We start from the raw sequence: 15024 nt of genomic DNA, 5'->3' as shown, positions 1-15024 counted from the left end.
GCTCCACAAAATGATTCCGGGGTGACGAGGGTGGGACATCTGCGGATTTCCGAGGGGCTACGTGTGCAAGGCAGCAAATATTTGGAAAAAGCTGCCGGGGATTCCCAAATAGTGGCGAGCTCCTGACATTAATGTGGCAAGTGTGAGCAAGCACTTTTCAAACTGGGGATGTAATTGAGTTCACAAATAAATGGTCATCAATCTCGTGTTTAATCACCCGTTGAAGTGCCTCAGATTCACCTCAAAAAAGGTTCAAAAGTTCTAGAAGGCTTTTCCGTCTTGCAGCAGAAGCCATGGAATGCATTGTTCAATTAAAGGCATCAGGAGAAGGTTACAAAAGACCAAAAAGAGTACAGACATTCATCGAGAAGTCAACATCCCTTCAAAATGACAAGATCAGAAGAAAACTGCTCAGGGAGGCTGCCAAGAAGACATTAAGTTGACTGCAGGAATTTCTAGCAATTTCTAGCGGCTCTTTAGTATGTCACAGTACGCTTCCATTTTTGTTCATGTCTGTGCTAAAAGGTCAAGTGGCAAAACAAAAGTGTCCAAACCAAGAATTTGTTTCCCCCCAAAACTATACTGAATACACCTGATTTAAAAAAATATATATAAAAAGTCTATACAAAATCAAGTTAAATCGTACACAGCAAAAATCCGTCACGAAAATTTATTGTAATTTATGCTCGGAGCTCAAATGAAATGTCGCCCGCTGTCTCTTTCCCTCACTGTCTCTCTCTCTCTCTCTTGCTCTGTGTGTAACAAAAAGTGTCATTATGCAGCGTGCTGAAGGCGTGTGGGAATGAGCACAGTAGCGCAGTCACAGGTCGGGCTTTCTCAGTTTGCCGCGACGATGATGCGTCCTGGCCATTATGCTGCTCTTCCCCGCAGCCACGGGAGAATACACGGCCCCCGTCCGGCCCCGTCCCGAGAGGCCGTAACAGGAGGCTTATCGCCGCGTCGGACTGTGCTGTAATACTCCTGTGAAAGGTCCGCCAGGCCGCCTCCCAGTGGTGACTTTGCTGGGCAAGGAGGGAAGCGGGGGACGCGTCCAAAAGCGTTCACGAGTATTTCGGGTTGTCCATCTGTGTAGTTAGTTTACGTGGTTCAAATTTGAAAGCGAAATCTGGCGTAGGAGTTTGAAATGAAGTTCAACTGAAGTTGAGCCTAAAATGGCAGGTTGAAAAACCAAAATGGCCGACTTCTTGTGTCTTTCCGGGCATGGCTTCTTTAGATTTTTTTTTTCTGAGTCAACTCATGACAGACATGCCTTCCAAATTTCCTGTTGTGAAGCGGAACTGACTTTGGTGCCTTTTTTAAAAAAAAAAAAGTGTGACCAAGTCAAAATGTCAAGTTCAAAACAAAATGGCTGGCTTGCCGTGTCTTGTCAGTCATGGATTCTTTAGACTTTTTTTTTGTAGCCAAAGTGACCAAATTGGAAAAGTGATACTAAATTTGGATTGTGAACTTGTTTTGACGTCATGTTTAGTCCTAGTTTGGCAAAACAATCATGATCTGTGGGGGCCGCCATTTTGTCGGTGCGCTTCCGTTGTCAGTCACAAATGAGCGTGTGTTTAGGCACGGAAATTTGGTTGAGTGGACGAGTTTGATGATTTCCAGCCTAACTACAGCTGACAGTAACATTTGTTATCGACACAATAAATGGTACTGTAGACAGTATTTTGCCACAAAAAAAACATTCAAACCTTTTTTGCCACAGTAGTACTGAAGTCGCGATGAACTAAAGACACAAACCAAAACCAACAACAGAACAAGGCTCAAAAACAGCAAAACTACTTGCAACGAACCAAGTGCCAAAACCGCAAAACCACCAGAAAAAGATCAAGGACCAATTAAGCTATAAAACCACCTTCTAAAGGGTTGTTTAGCTATTTGAAGCAAATAATACAAAAAATAAATCAAGAAATTAGAAGAAACTCGGGAAGAAGGACAAACAGATGTGTGTGTGTGGGGGGGGGGGGGGGGTTCACAGTACTCTATTCTTTCTTGCACTCTATATCAAAGAAAAATATGAAAAGAAGTTGAAAAAAACAATTAAGTGTGGAAGAATGGCTGAACATCTGTAAAACACTGCACATGATCCATTAAACTCCAAAATCTGGAGATTATGTAAATGGCAAAAATATATTCAGATTTGTTTAATAATTCCAAAGATGAGAACAGAAATGGTTTCAATCTAGCAACCGTGCTCGAGGCCATGTGGACACTTGCAGGCCACACATATAATCCGGTCTTCCCAAAATAGGGCAGAGTTTACAAAATAGGATATCAAGACACCAAAAACATTTCATATCAAGTTAATGAATGTGCCTTAAACGCATCTTCCTTTTCTACTTGGTGAGTTTGACGAGCAAAGTGTGACTTCTCGTGTGCTTAACCAGGAGCAGCAGCACGCAGGCGGCGATGAAAGGCAGCAAGTCACCGGCGTGGGAGGCCAAGCGGGGCGTGAGGGACGAGGTGGGGTGGGGGAGGCGGAGGGCCGCGGCGGGTCTGGTGCCACTTGGATGAATCACTCCGACAAGCACACGCGCGACAAGTCCGGCCCCCGTCATCTGATCCCAGGTCAGCCGCGCTCACTGTGACTAAGTGGAGCCCCCCCCAATCCCTCTATTATCTCTCCACTTCAGCTCCAATCAGGGTGGGTGAGTCACTTCAAGCAGCTCGGCAGCTCGCCCCCGCATCAGCGGAGTCAATGTCAGGTTAGTTACATACAAAGAACTGGTTGCCGGTCAATGACAGCGCACGTATTGATGGCGTCAGGCTGAAACTTACGGTAACCTAAATGGCAAATTGCTACATTGAAGGCTTCTATGTACCAATTTGTCAACTTTCATATTTTTTTCATAAATCTATAAAAAGATATAAAAAGACTTATGACCATCTTAGCGCTCATAAAAAAAAAAAAAAAAAGTGGCTTGAGAAGATGAAAGCGCGGGCGAGTTTGCCGTCTAAAAAGAAGTTGTTCGCATTGTCGTGTTGTCACTTTGTCTCCACTTTGAATGACGAAGAGCCGCCTCCATTTTCACTCCCACATCGAAAAAGGAGGGAAATACGATAGTGTTGAAAGAGAGAGCGCCCAAACAAAAGCGGGGCCGCGTCCTTTGGAGAGCCGTGACATTAGGGACGCCTTCTCTTTGTTAGACGTCGCACAATTGACACGACGTCAACACTGCGCGCTAGCTTAGCACCAGACGATTGGCGCTAACGCCAGGGTGCTCTTGCCTGGCTGAACGCGGAATGTTCTGGAAACGTACAATGGCTATAAAAATGACTTTGACAAGTGTTTATTTAAAAAAAAAAAAAAAAAAAATCATCTCCGTCTGATGGTCACAAACAGGTGAAACCAACCAATGTCTAATGCATTGCTATGATAGTTTCAATGTTTACATAGTCATCCATCCATCCATCCATTTTCTTAACCGTTTGCTCCTCACAAGGGTCGCGGGGGTGCTGGAGCCTATCCCAGCTAGCTTCAGGCAGTAGACGGAGTACACCCTGAACTGGTTGCCAGCCAATTGCAGGGCACACAGAGACAAACACGCATCCACACACACAAGCACACCTAGGAACAATTCGGGGGGGGCCCAATTAACCGGACATGCATGTCTTTGGAATGTGGGAGGAGACCGGAGTACCCGGAGAAGACCCACGCAGGCATGGGGAGAACATGCAAACTCCACCCAGGAAGACCGGATTCTGGACTCGATGTTTACATAGTCATATAACAAAATCTTCTGTATGTCTTCAAAGATAAGTCAACGTTTTTAATAGGCTGAGAGTATCTGCCAAGGGCCAAACCCATTTGGAAATACAAGGACAAAAAAACATGTTGAAAAAGACCAAGGGCCAAAACCACCTGCCAAGTACTGAGGAAATAGTGTTTGTCATAACAAAGAACCACCCCTCTACCCTACATCCCCCTGCAAAAAGAAAGAAAGAAAAAGAAAACACCTGCAATAACTAAAAACACTCCAAATGAACCAGAACCATGCACCTGCAAGACTAAGCACCATAAACACAAAAATATCCGCAACAGACCAATGACTAAAACCACCTACAAAGGACCCAAGGACCAAAACCACCAAGCCATCTGCGGCTGACCAAGGAACAAAACCACATGCAACAGACCAAAGCCACATAAAAACCCCTGCAACAAACTAAGGACCAGAACTAAAAAAAAAAAAAAAAAAAAAAAAAAAAAGACTTGGAAAAAGACCAAGGACCAAAACCATGTGAAAATCTAATGTACCATATCGTTGCCGTTGGGCCTGAGTGTGGAAAATGGTTTGCTCTCTTTAATGCTGAGATGTTATTGACTGAGTAAACATGCTGTTGGTTTCTCCTGAAAAGTGATGATTTTGGCGGTACAAGGATTCCGCCCGACACCAGCGTTATGTAGCCTACGTTATGTGGTCGGAATTCCGCTTTATTGGAACGTTATTATTACAGTATATGGTGTCAAACTGTCAGTGTAGCTGCGATGCTATCATTTCATTGACTGTCATGTCAGAATGCGTGTTTGTTTGTACTGCTTACAGTGTTAATGCTAACCAAACGTGTACCCTGAAGGCGGTTGCAAAACCTCCTGCAACAATCGAAGAATCGAAATCACAAAAAGCAATACCAAGAACAGACTAAAAGCACCTGCAAAGAACCAAGGACAAAAAATGAAATGAACCAATTACCCAAAACCACCTGCAACAGACAAAGGAACAAAAGCAAATAACCAACTGCAATGGACCAATGACCAAAACTATGAAACCATCTGCAACAGATTTAAAAAAAAAAAAAAAAAAAAAAAAAAAACCTGTTACACACTAACAACCAAAAAGACCTGCAACGGAGCAAGAACCAAAAACAGCTGGGGAGTAGGGGAATTAACAAATCCATAAAACCAATTGTTAAGAAACCAAAACAACCTGCAATAGACCAATGATCAAAACCATCTGCAGTGGACCAAACCCACAAAAAACATCTGCAACAGACCAAAAGCTCCTTCAGTGGACCAAGGACCAAAAACACAAAACTATCTGCTATGGACCAAAACAACCTGTAAAGAACCAAGGAGCAAAATCATCTGCAAAGAGCAAAGGAACAAAACTATGGAGTTAGAATCATGCCAAAACCCCATAAACACACACAAAAAACGTGATCTACGTACACAAAACATAAAAACGCAAAGGTGCAAAAAAATGTTTTGCGTTTGTAAAAAGCAATTCTACAACTACGGCTAAAACTCACATGACTTTTGGCAGCGATATTCTGCCGAGCAGTTCTACGTGCCGAAAAGACCCACACGCGCAAAGCCAATAAACATTACAGCAGGAGGCGCCGTTGAGCCAGCGCCGCATAGTGAGAGAGTTAGGCCAAATCGTTTAAGAACTACTACGCTGTGATTGGTCAACTGCTGGTCACATGACATATACGCACGCTTTGTTGTTACCATGTTGATGCGATTACGTAATGTATTGCATTTGGCGTTTCCAGAGCTATGCCGTTCACAATCACAAACACTTCATTAATCTAAAACATTTTTTTTTTTGCACTTTAAAGATTTTGTGTGTGTGTGTGTGTGTGTGTGTGTAATTGAAGATATGCTACTTTGTGTGTGTAGATCACGGGGTTTGTATGTTTACAAGTTTTGTGTACGTAGATCACGTTTTTTTGTCTTTACGGGGTTTTGGCATGATTCTAACTGCATAGAAAACCACCTTCAAAGAACCAAGGACCAAAACCACCTGAATATCAATGACCTTGTTTGGACCGCAACTTTCCAAAACCTTTCCACAACAGAACAAGGACCACAACCCCCTGCATCAGACCAAGGACAATTCAATTATAGAAACAGGGACCAAAACAAACCAAAAAACAAACAAGCAAACACATTTAATGGACAAATGACCAAAACCACAAATTTCCTGAAAAATAAACAAAACAAGGTCCAAATCAAGACCAATTGTAATGAACCAAGACTCAAAACAACAAAAATGATCAACAAAACAACCCGATAAGGGCCAGATCCTTTTGAAATGGTGCAAGGGCCAAAACCGGCTAAAATGGATCTTGACCGAAAATGACTTGCAAGAAACGATGAGACTTTGAGAAAAGAGACGAAGGTGAATTCTTGTCTGAGCTGCTTTTGTTAGCTGCGTTAGCACATGACCTTGTTTGGAACACAACTCCACGCTTGGATTCGTCAAAGCTGCCAGTGCGGAGAATCCTTCAGGGGCCGCACAGAGTGCAGCTTGTGCCAAGCCGTCAGGACGCGTCTTTGTGCGTCTTCATGAGAAGTGACTCGGTGACTGATTGTCAACGAGCGACAAACCATTTGGGTAATTGGTGCGGCATGTCGCTGACGTAAATCAATCCAGGTTTTCCATTTGAAGCCGAGGGCCTCAAACGTGTCTTTGATGCTTCATCAAAACTTTACGTTAAGGTTTGACAAAATCTTCTTTGATGTTTACAAATGCACTAAAGTTAGCTGTGCGCTTGTGTTTGTACAATAGGCTCATTTAAAGTTGTCTTTATTTTTCTTTAGCCAGTTCACATTTTTATTTGACGTTATAAGTTCTTCTAGTGGATAGAAGACATCTTCACACCCATGTTCAAATGTCATTTTGTCATATATTAACTCATTCACTCCCAAAGACGTATTTATACGTTTTTTTTAGGTTTTTGTTTGCTAGAGTTTTTGTATGAAGGCTTTGATGCAGTTTCTGACCTGAAGTGGAAGCTTAAAGCGATGGTAGTTATTACAAAAAAAAGTTTCATTCATGAAACAGATGAAGCACACTTTTTTTTTTTTGTAATAACTACTATCGCTTTAAGCGACCACTTCAGGTCAGAAACTGCATCAAAGCCTTCATACAAAAACTAGCAAACAAAAACATATAAATACGTTTTTGGGAGTGAATGAGTTAAAAAAAAAAAAGACATTACGGTAATTCATTACAAAACAAAACATTCCATTCTGTGACTCTAACTTCATTGAAAAAAGTGACATATTTTCGAGAAGGGTAATAAAAATAAACAACTGGTAACGTTACACAATTGAGCACACCCGCTGTGTGACTGTGTTCAAAATGACTATAATTACATTCAGACTCGTGTTCAAACTCATTACAGCTCAAGATGCCAAATATGCATCGTAATCGGAAGGCCTGGCAGTGAATGAGCTTTTGAAGAGAGTTCTCGCACACCTGCTACCATTTCCAATGCCTCCGATTAACGGTTAATCGGACCAACCAATGTGGCTCCTGATGTTCTAAAGTTAGCCATTTATTATTATTTACGTTCTGCTGTTTTAATCTACCTGCCTCACACTTTCTCTCTTCATTTCTCACTTTGGTTTCACTCCGGACTGTAGTGTGAAATATGAGCATTCGCGCAGCCAATCGGTGGATTACACATGTGCAGTATTATGGCACAGTAACAGTATTTACTGGAAATGAAGGAGTCACTGCAGGAAGAAATAACAGAAATCATCATTTGATTGGGCCACTGGCGACACCAAAATTTGGAAAAGTGTTTTGCTTTACTTAAACAGCTTTTCTTTTTCATCAAGTAGTTCTTCCAGTCGGCGGACGAGGCTCTCAGGTGCCATTAAAAAAAAATAAAAAATAAAAATACAAAAGATTCCAGGATAATCAGAATGTTAGTCCCGAATCCAATTCCAATCGATTCTCAACACCACCTCCAAGATATAAAATGGGGTTGCCAGATTGGGGGGGCCCCCAAGTGGCAAGGGGGCCCTTAAACAGCTGCTTAGTCTGTTTATAGGCTGGATTAACCTCAAGTAAACCCCCTATAATCATATTATCCACACTTGTTACTGAATTTGAGAACGCAGTTAAAAACTCAAAGGAAGCGCCTGTGTGTGTGTTTGGGGCCAACAGTGCCCTGAGAGCTGGATGGGAAAAAACAAGTACAAGGCGTTTTTGTTTTTTTGTTTTTTTAATTTAGGTTTGGAACGTTGAGTTCAAATAGCTCAAATAGCAGCAACTCGTCTGCCCCCGCCAGTGCCTCAAACAATGTGACAACAGCTAAGTTTGACATAATTGATCTATCGACCCTTTCATGGCTTACGTCACGATGACGTCACGGGGTTCACTGGAGGCAAAAATTTGCCGGTTGCGTGACATCACTCCCGCAGCAATTTGAAAGCACGCACGGATTTTTATTTTATTTTTTTGGGGGGAGGGGGGAGACAAAATCACCACCAGAAATGAAGACAAGCCCTGATCTGTTGTTTGTTTGTTTAAATCCTGTATTTAAAAAGTGCATTTTCCAGAGTGAAACCGGCAGACTTGGCCTTTAATTTGCGTGTTCAGGGGGACAGTTAAATTCATCACACTTTTGTACCTCCGACTGCCAACTTACCCCAGGAACACTGCCAAATGTTTCAAAAAGACCGCATGTTCTTTGACAACCAGACGCAACAGCGATCCGCATCTTAACATACCATCAATTTATCAGGCTGAGAAAGGGAGCTTGTGAAAACGACACAAATCCGACATCTCGTTGGCAAGTTTACAAACGGGCTCGAGAGCGTAGCCACAAACATGTCAGGAAACGCCCATTTTAGAACAGCTGAACTTTATTAGGAGTTAATGAGGTTACTCCAAATGGCGGCAGTTGTACTCCCATTTAACATGCGTGTGAACGCAATCGGTTAACTCTGAAGACAAGCTGCAGCCGCATAAGTATTAGAGGGCGTGCAGATTTGTGCAACCATGGTCAACTCTCAGTATTACAGTGATCTAACATAATTGTTTATATATTAAATAATTGAAAACCTGTTAAAAAGTTTTGAGGAAAAATAAGTCACCATACGTTTATAATACTATTAAATATATCCCTAACTTTGGAGGACAACAAACTTAATCACTCTGCATAAATTTCAAATGAACTGCCAAAAAGTGATCTCATTTTTGTCATTTTAACCGTGGTACAAGTGTAAAAAGAAGTTAATTGCTGTAAAAAAAACAAAATAAAAATAAAAAAGGTCATATTTATTTCATTATAGCTCTTCGAGTCCGCTATCAATAACTCCAGCATGAAAGCTGAATTCCACTCAGCACTTTGATCTAAAATTGCAACAACTTTTTGTTGACTGACAATGTTTTCCTTTGTTTGAAATCCATAACACAGTTGTTTCTTTATTCACTCAAAATATTTGGCCGCACTTTGTAGGAATTGAGAAAAATAATTTCCTTGTTGATCAAAGCGGCCCCCTGAAGGTCAAAGTACAGAGTGTTAACATTATTGATGAGACCTCAAAGCAGTAAAAAATTATTTTTTATTTTTTTTAAAGTCCACTTTAAAGAGCGCTCAGATAAACTCGCACAAACACACTACTATCTTATGAAAGCAGACACGGGGGGGACACACACACTACAATAAAGCACATGGTCAAATCACATACATATCAAAACATGACACATAGGCCTAACACATGATAGCATGTGCATGATATTTAACATAAATCACAAGAAACGCGACAAAAAGCATACATACAAAAATGGTATGTATAGATCAATGATGAATAGATAAAACATGGCAACTTAGGTTAAGATAAAAGATTGGAAAAATTTGATAACATATAAACACAATATATACATAATGTTAAGATAGAGCTAGCTTTAAAAAAAAAAAAAAAAAAAGTCGTTACAGAGTAAAGATAAGTGTTACCGAGCACTGAGCAACTGCGATGTCATTGTCAGTTAACGGTTAGTGGCAAAATGGCTGCACGATGAGATTAAATCAAATGGGTGCATTTTGCTGCTTAACTGATATTATACAAACACACACGCAGCATTTAAATTTTTAATATTTCTGGGGGTTGCTTTCCTCTTTAACATGCACATAAAACAACCAGATAATGGACAAGGTATCAATAATACATTAGCATTTCAACATATTGTAAAATTCATGACATCATATGTGAACAAACGATAAGCACATCACATGCTCACATATACGCATACTTCTATGATTAATGACCTTTTTCTCTAAATGTAAACTTCTTGTGAAAGTGTTTGATTTGATTTGATTTGATTTATTTGTTCATTTTTCCTTTCGGACAGCATTGTGACAAACAAACATTTCAACATACAATTTTAACATATGATAACCGAAAAGAAAAAGGACTGGCAGGAAGAAGCATAAAGCTTATAAGCTTATGGACCCCATTTGGCATAAACACTGTAACCAACACAAAAAAACATAAGTTCATAAATCAAAAGCAGCATATTTAATAAGTAGAGCAGAGCAGAGCACATACTGTAGCTGACATGCATCTTGCATCGTTGTGGGATAAATCAGGCAAAGAAAGACCACTCCTCTTCAAACGAGGCATTAGCGTAAAATATACTTTTACGACAGTGATAGCTTCCATGTGCACACCGCTCTGCCTGCCCTGCGTCATTGGAAACAGCTGGGAGTCTGCTTCTGTTCGCAACAATACTCAATGACGGCCAGCAAGGTCATCACAAGGATGTCTTTTCTTCCATCTTTGTGGCTTTTGTCCACGTTTATTCTTGCGTATTTCATGGCCATCCGTCCCAACCCGACTGCAATATGATGTCATGAATTTCCACAGTTTCCCGAATGGCCGACGCATTTTGGGACTGGTTGAAACCCTCACAAAGAATTCTTGCGTCCCATGGCGGGAAAGGTGGAATTATGCCTTATAGGAAGCACTTCTCCAAAAGCAGTACAGCCACGGACGACTCGCCAAACATTTGTGTCCAGCCGAAAGTGAAGATGAGAGGTCTTTTTCTTCCCCGTCACGTGAGCAAACTCTCATTCAAGTGTTGTTTACGCACGGGACACGTCATCACGATCACGTGACCAGGACAGTGGCGTTCGCCACGGTATGTTCTTATTTGGATACTTAATCGGTTTAAAAGAAAATTCAGGGAATGAGATGCCAGAGATATTTGCACTTCTATTCTTTATACACGATGCCTAATCCAATACTGGAAAATGAGTTTCAACAAGTCTTGTATCGCTTGAAGAGGTGACAACATGTGAATGGTGACAATTTAACTGCAGAGGATTGCGGAAGAATCTATGGAGCAGGGCCTGAAGGTGTGGCAGAGAAGGCTGCGAACGTGCTGTTAGACTGCAGGGGAATTACTACAAAGAGTAGTAGTAGTAGTTAGAGATAAACCAGTCCTGGAACTTTTTCGACACGCCTCATACGAAACGAGGATAAAGTGAGTGTCATATGTGGCGTGCAAGTGACAAATTTATCCAACAGGATGAATGGATTAAATGTTGCTATTCATTTGAAAATGTCTGCCCTTTTTGGCACTCGCTCATCCTGGACCAGATGTACACGAGTGGCGTCCAATCACAACGTCTAATCATCTAGCGGTTCCGCCTCTTCCCACATGGACGCTGTCCTTTGTTGAAGGCCACACAAACATGGCGAGTATCAAATGCAGGGATGAGCAGGAGGCTAATTCCAAACACGTGTGCCCCTCGCAGCACATGTGCACAGACACTCGGGGCATGAAGATGAAAATGTCGAACATTTGTCTTTTATTGACATGCACTGCATGCAACAAACAATGTGAAAGGACAGCAACATTAGTCATAGTCAGACATGTTGCTCATATCAATTGTAACGATATGTTTCTGTTTGTATTCAGACGTGATCAAGTCCAAATGTGAGTGGCGCTTATTTTGGGGACACTTCCGGGCGCTATCTCGCTTTATTTTGCACGTTATGGTGCATGCAAAATTGTTTGTATGGATTTGGAGTGATTTTGAACACTTGCCTCGCACATGGACACTACACCAAGAGCATATCATGAGCATAAGTCTTAAATCCAGATTTTAACATTTGATTTGGGCACTGTCCCACAACGTAAACATACATTTTTAGAGCAACTATATGCTCTAAAACTGTCAAAGATGCGAGCTCTTAATCATCGCTCCCACACTGGGACATATGACCACAATGTGGTTTTCCTGCAGCGTATATATCAGAGGCTCCTGCTGAGAGAGAAGCCCCATGAACATTCAGTTAAAAGTATGGAGCAATGACGACTCTATTATAGCCCCGCGGCGCTGTTTTGATTGCACTTGAACAATTTTTTTAACAGGTAGAAAAAATATATCTGGTTACATAAATATCTATGGAGAAAAAAAATAACTTTTTCTCAACACGGCTGCAACAGCTTTTGTTGTCGCGTTGAGATACGGCAGCTGGTGCACTCTACTCTTGCATGGGGCTGGCCAATCCATTTTATTCATACATGAAAAAGTTGTTTTTTTTTTAAATTGAGAAGAATCATCTGCAGTTATAATACAAACCCCAATTCCAATGAAACTCGCTCTCGCAAGATGAATTCTCGCGGTATTTGTGAGTTCACAAACTCCGTAGAATACATCTTGTACCGATTTCCACCGATCCGAACCCCAATCACAAACTGACATTGTCTTTGGGGCGGGGCATGCAGCTGTGACGAAACCAGGAAGACAGTGTTGACGGCAGGGCAAACAAACAAACAAACAAACAAACCTAACATGGCCGAATGGACGCTGCAATTAATTCTGTTCTCGCAGAATTACTCACCGTTTCCTTGTTGAATGTTGAACAGCGAGAGGCGCTTCGTGCATTCCTACCTGGTAAGATGTTTGTGCTTACCCCCCCCCCCCCCCCCCCCCCCTTCGACGAGAACAAAGACAACATTTTCATCCGTGGCGGTGATGGGTCAAAACATGTACAACTGCCGCATCGTCCAGTCAGCTCGAAGTACTGTACAGAATGTCCAGAGCAAATTAGCGTGGCGCAGTCCCAGATTGATATTGTGGAGACGTCCCTTGAGTGAAGCGCAATATCAATCTGGCTATTGCCAGGTTAATTCCATTGTCTTATTTAAAAAAAAATAATAGAACAACATATTTTGTGAGGAAACTTATGTGGTTTGGAAAGAAAAAAAAAGGCAGGAAATTCTGTGTGTCGGATGAGTTGCCGCACGGGTTCACTCGCTGTGCGGGACGCCATCAAACTGAAGGAGTCCCATTAAACTTTTTTTGTCCTATGGGACTCCAGCAGGCCAAGTGCAATGCAGCTTTGGTCATCACTGAGGCAAAAACTCCAGAATGGGAGGAGTTGAGTGAAGCCGTGGACAACGACTTCCAGATGATTTCAAAAAAATTCTGGTCCACAATCTGATGTTTCGGGAAAGGGAAGAAGTATAACTGTGTATAGTCGGTCGGGATGGGGCCACCGAGGTGGTGCGAGGCCACGGTGGTACATTGTACTACTGTTTGACCAGGGTGACGGTCTGGTTTACTTTGCCGGCAGGGCATGCTTGGAGAGGCTGTTCCCGGCTGGTCTGAGAACGTCTCAGGATCCTTCCGGAACAGCTGGACGAAGTGGATGGAGAGAAGTCAGTCCGGACTTCCCTGCTTAAGCCCGACTCGGGATAAGCATGAAAACGAATGAATGAATGAATGGATAACATGAGAATACACAAGTGAATATTCACTTCACAAGTTTACAGTGTGCCCCTATATTTTTTTTTTCTCGCATCCCTGCATGAGTGGCAATCAAAACGCTTCCATTCGTAATAAAAATGTTTTATATTAACTCATTCACTCCCAAAAACGTATTTATACGTTTTTTTTTAGGTTTTTCTATGCTAGAGTTTTTGTATGAAGGTTTTGATGCGGTTTCTGACCTGAAGCGGTCACTTAAAGCGATGGTACTTATTACAATAAAAAAAACGGCCAGCAGGTGGCAGCAAAGTATAAGAGAACAACCAGGTCCATGTTGCAACAAGCTCTTTTTCCCAGTATTTTCAACAGGTTTGTGAATAATGATAATTGCTACAAAACATAAAAACATAAAAAAAAATATATACTGTACTTTTTTTTTCCCTGATGAAAGAGACACTTTTTTTTTTTTTGATAGCAATAGAACATGAAAATGGCTGGGAGTGAATGAGTTAACTGGTGACGCTGACATGTTTGACAAGCCTTCAAGGAAAAAGCAAATTTTTAGGGTGCTACTTCCTTTTCCTCGCTCACTGCCTCCAGTGCTTATTTGGCTGACATGTTGTGCGTTTCTCCCACTTTCTATCCACAATTGCAAGTCAAGAATGTTTTTGAAAATATTTGAGCTCAGAACAAGTTTCCCTGAAACATGCCCAGACTTTTCCGCGCTGAAACTCAAATCGGAATTACACGGCTTGGCACTGACGAGAGGCAGGCAGGAACATCAACTCTAAACACCATATGTGATGTCAACCATTTTGGATCACACATTGACTTTTTTTTTTAACAATTACTTTTATTTATTTATTTAACCATTTTTAAAATAGTTTTTAGAAATATAAAACTAATAGATTTATGATTACATTACATCTTAATTTTTTTTTTATTAAATATTTTTGAGTTTCGGGGTTCTTGCTCAAACAACAACAACAAAAAACAGTATAAAACTCGCATTAGAACTTAACAGGCTTTGGATTCATCTCCAAATTCAATACCGACATTGACATCTTTTTATTTACCTTGCAACAGAAGCTGGTTGCTCAATGACAAATTTATGGCGACAATATGGTACTTCTGAAGAACTGTAGCAACACAGCTAGCAACACAACTACAGTACTAACAACCTAAACAACGATATAGGTAGGTACAGTAAAAAGACAATGGCAGTGACAACGCAACTAGAGATATAGAAACACACCGGATAACGGTTAAAGCACAGCTACAGTAAAAAGAGCTATATCAATAAAGTGACAACAATACTACAACAATACACTTAACAGCACAACTAACAACCAAAATGCAACTCATTGTGTGATAAATGTATGTGAATAGACATTAAAAGTGTGCGTTTGGAATGTTGCAGATGTGTTACGACAGAGGGTGACTCACGTCTAGAGCTTTGCTGACATTTCTGCCCCAAAGAAAAATACTTTTGCTTGAGCAAAACTCACTGGAAAGAAAACATGTTGCACCACAGCAAGGTACTGAAAG

This window comes from Festucalex cinctus, chromosome 3 (genome assembly GCF_051991245.1).
Source record: "Festucalex cinctus isolate MCC-2025b chromosome 3, RoL_Fcin_1.0, whole genome shotgun sequence".
Taxonomy (NCBI): Eukaryota; Metazoa; Chordata; class Actinopteri; order Syngnathiformes; family Syngnathidae; genus Festucalex; species Festucalex cinctus.
Note: the sequence above shows the minus strand (reverse complement) of the source record.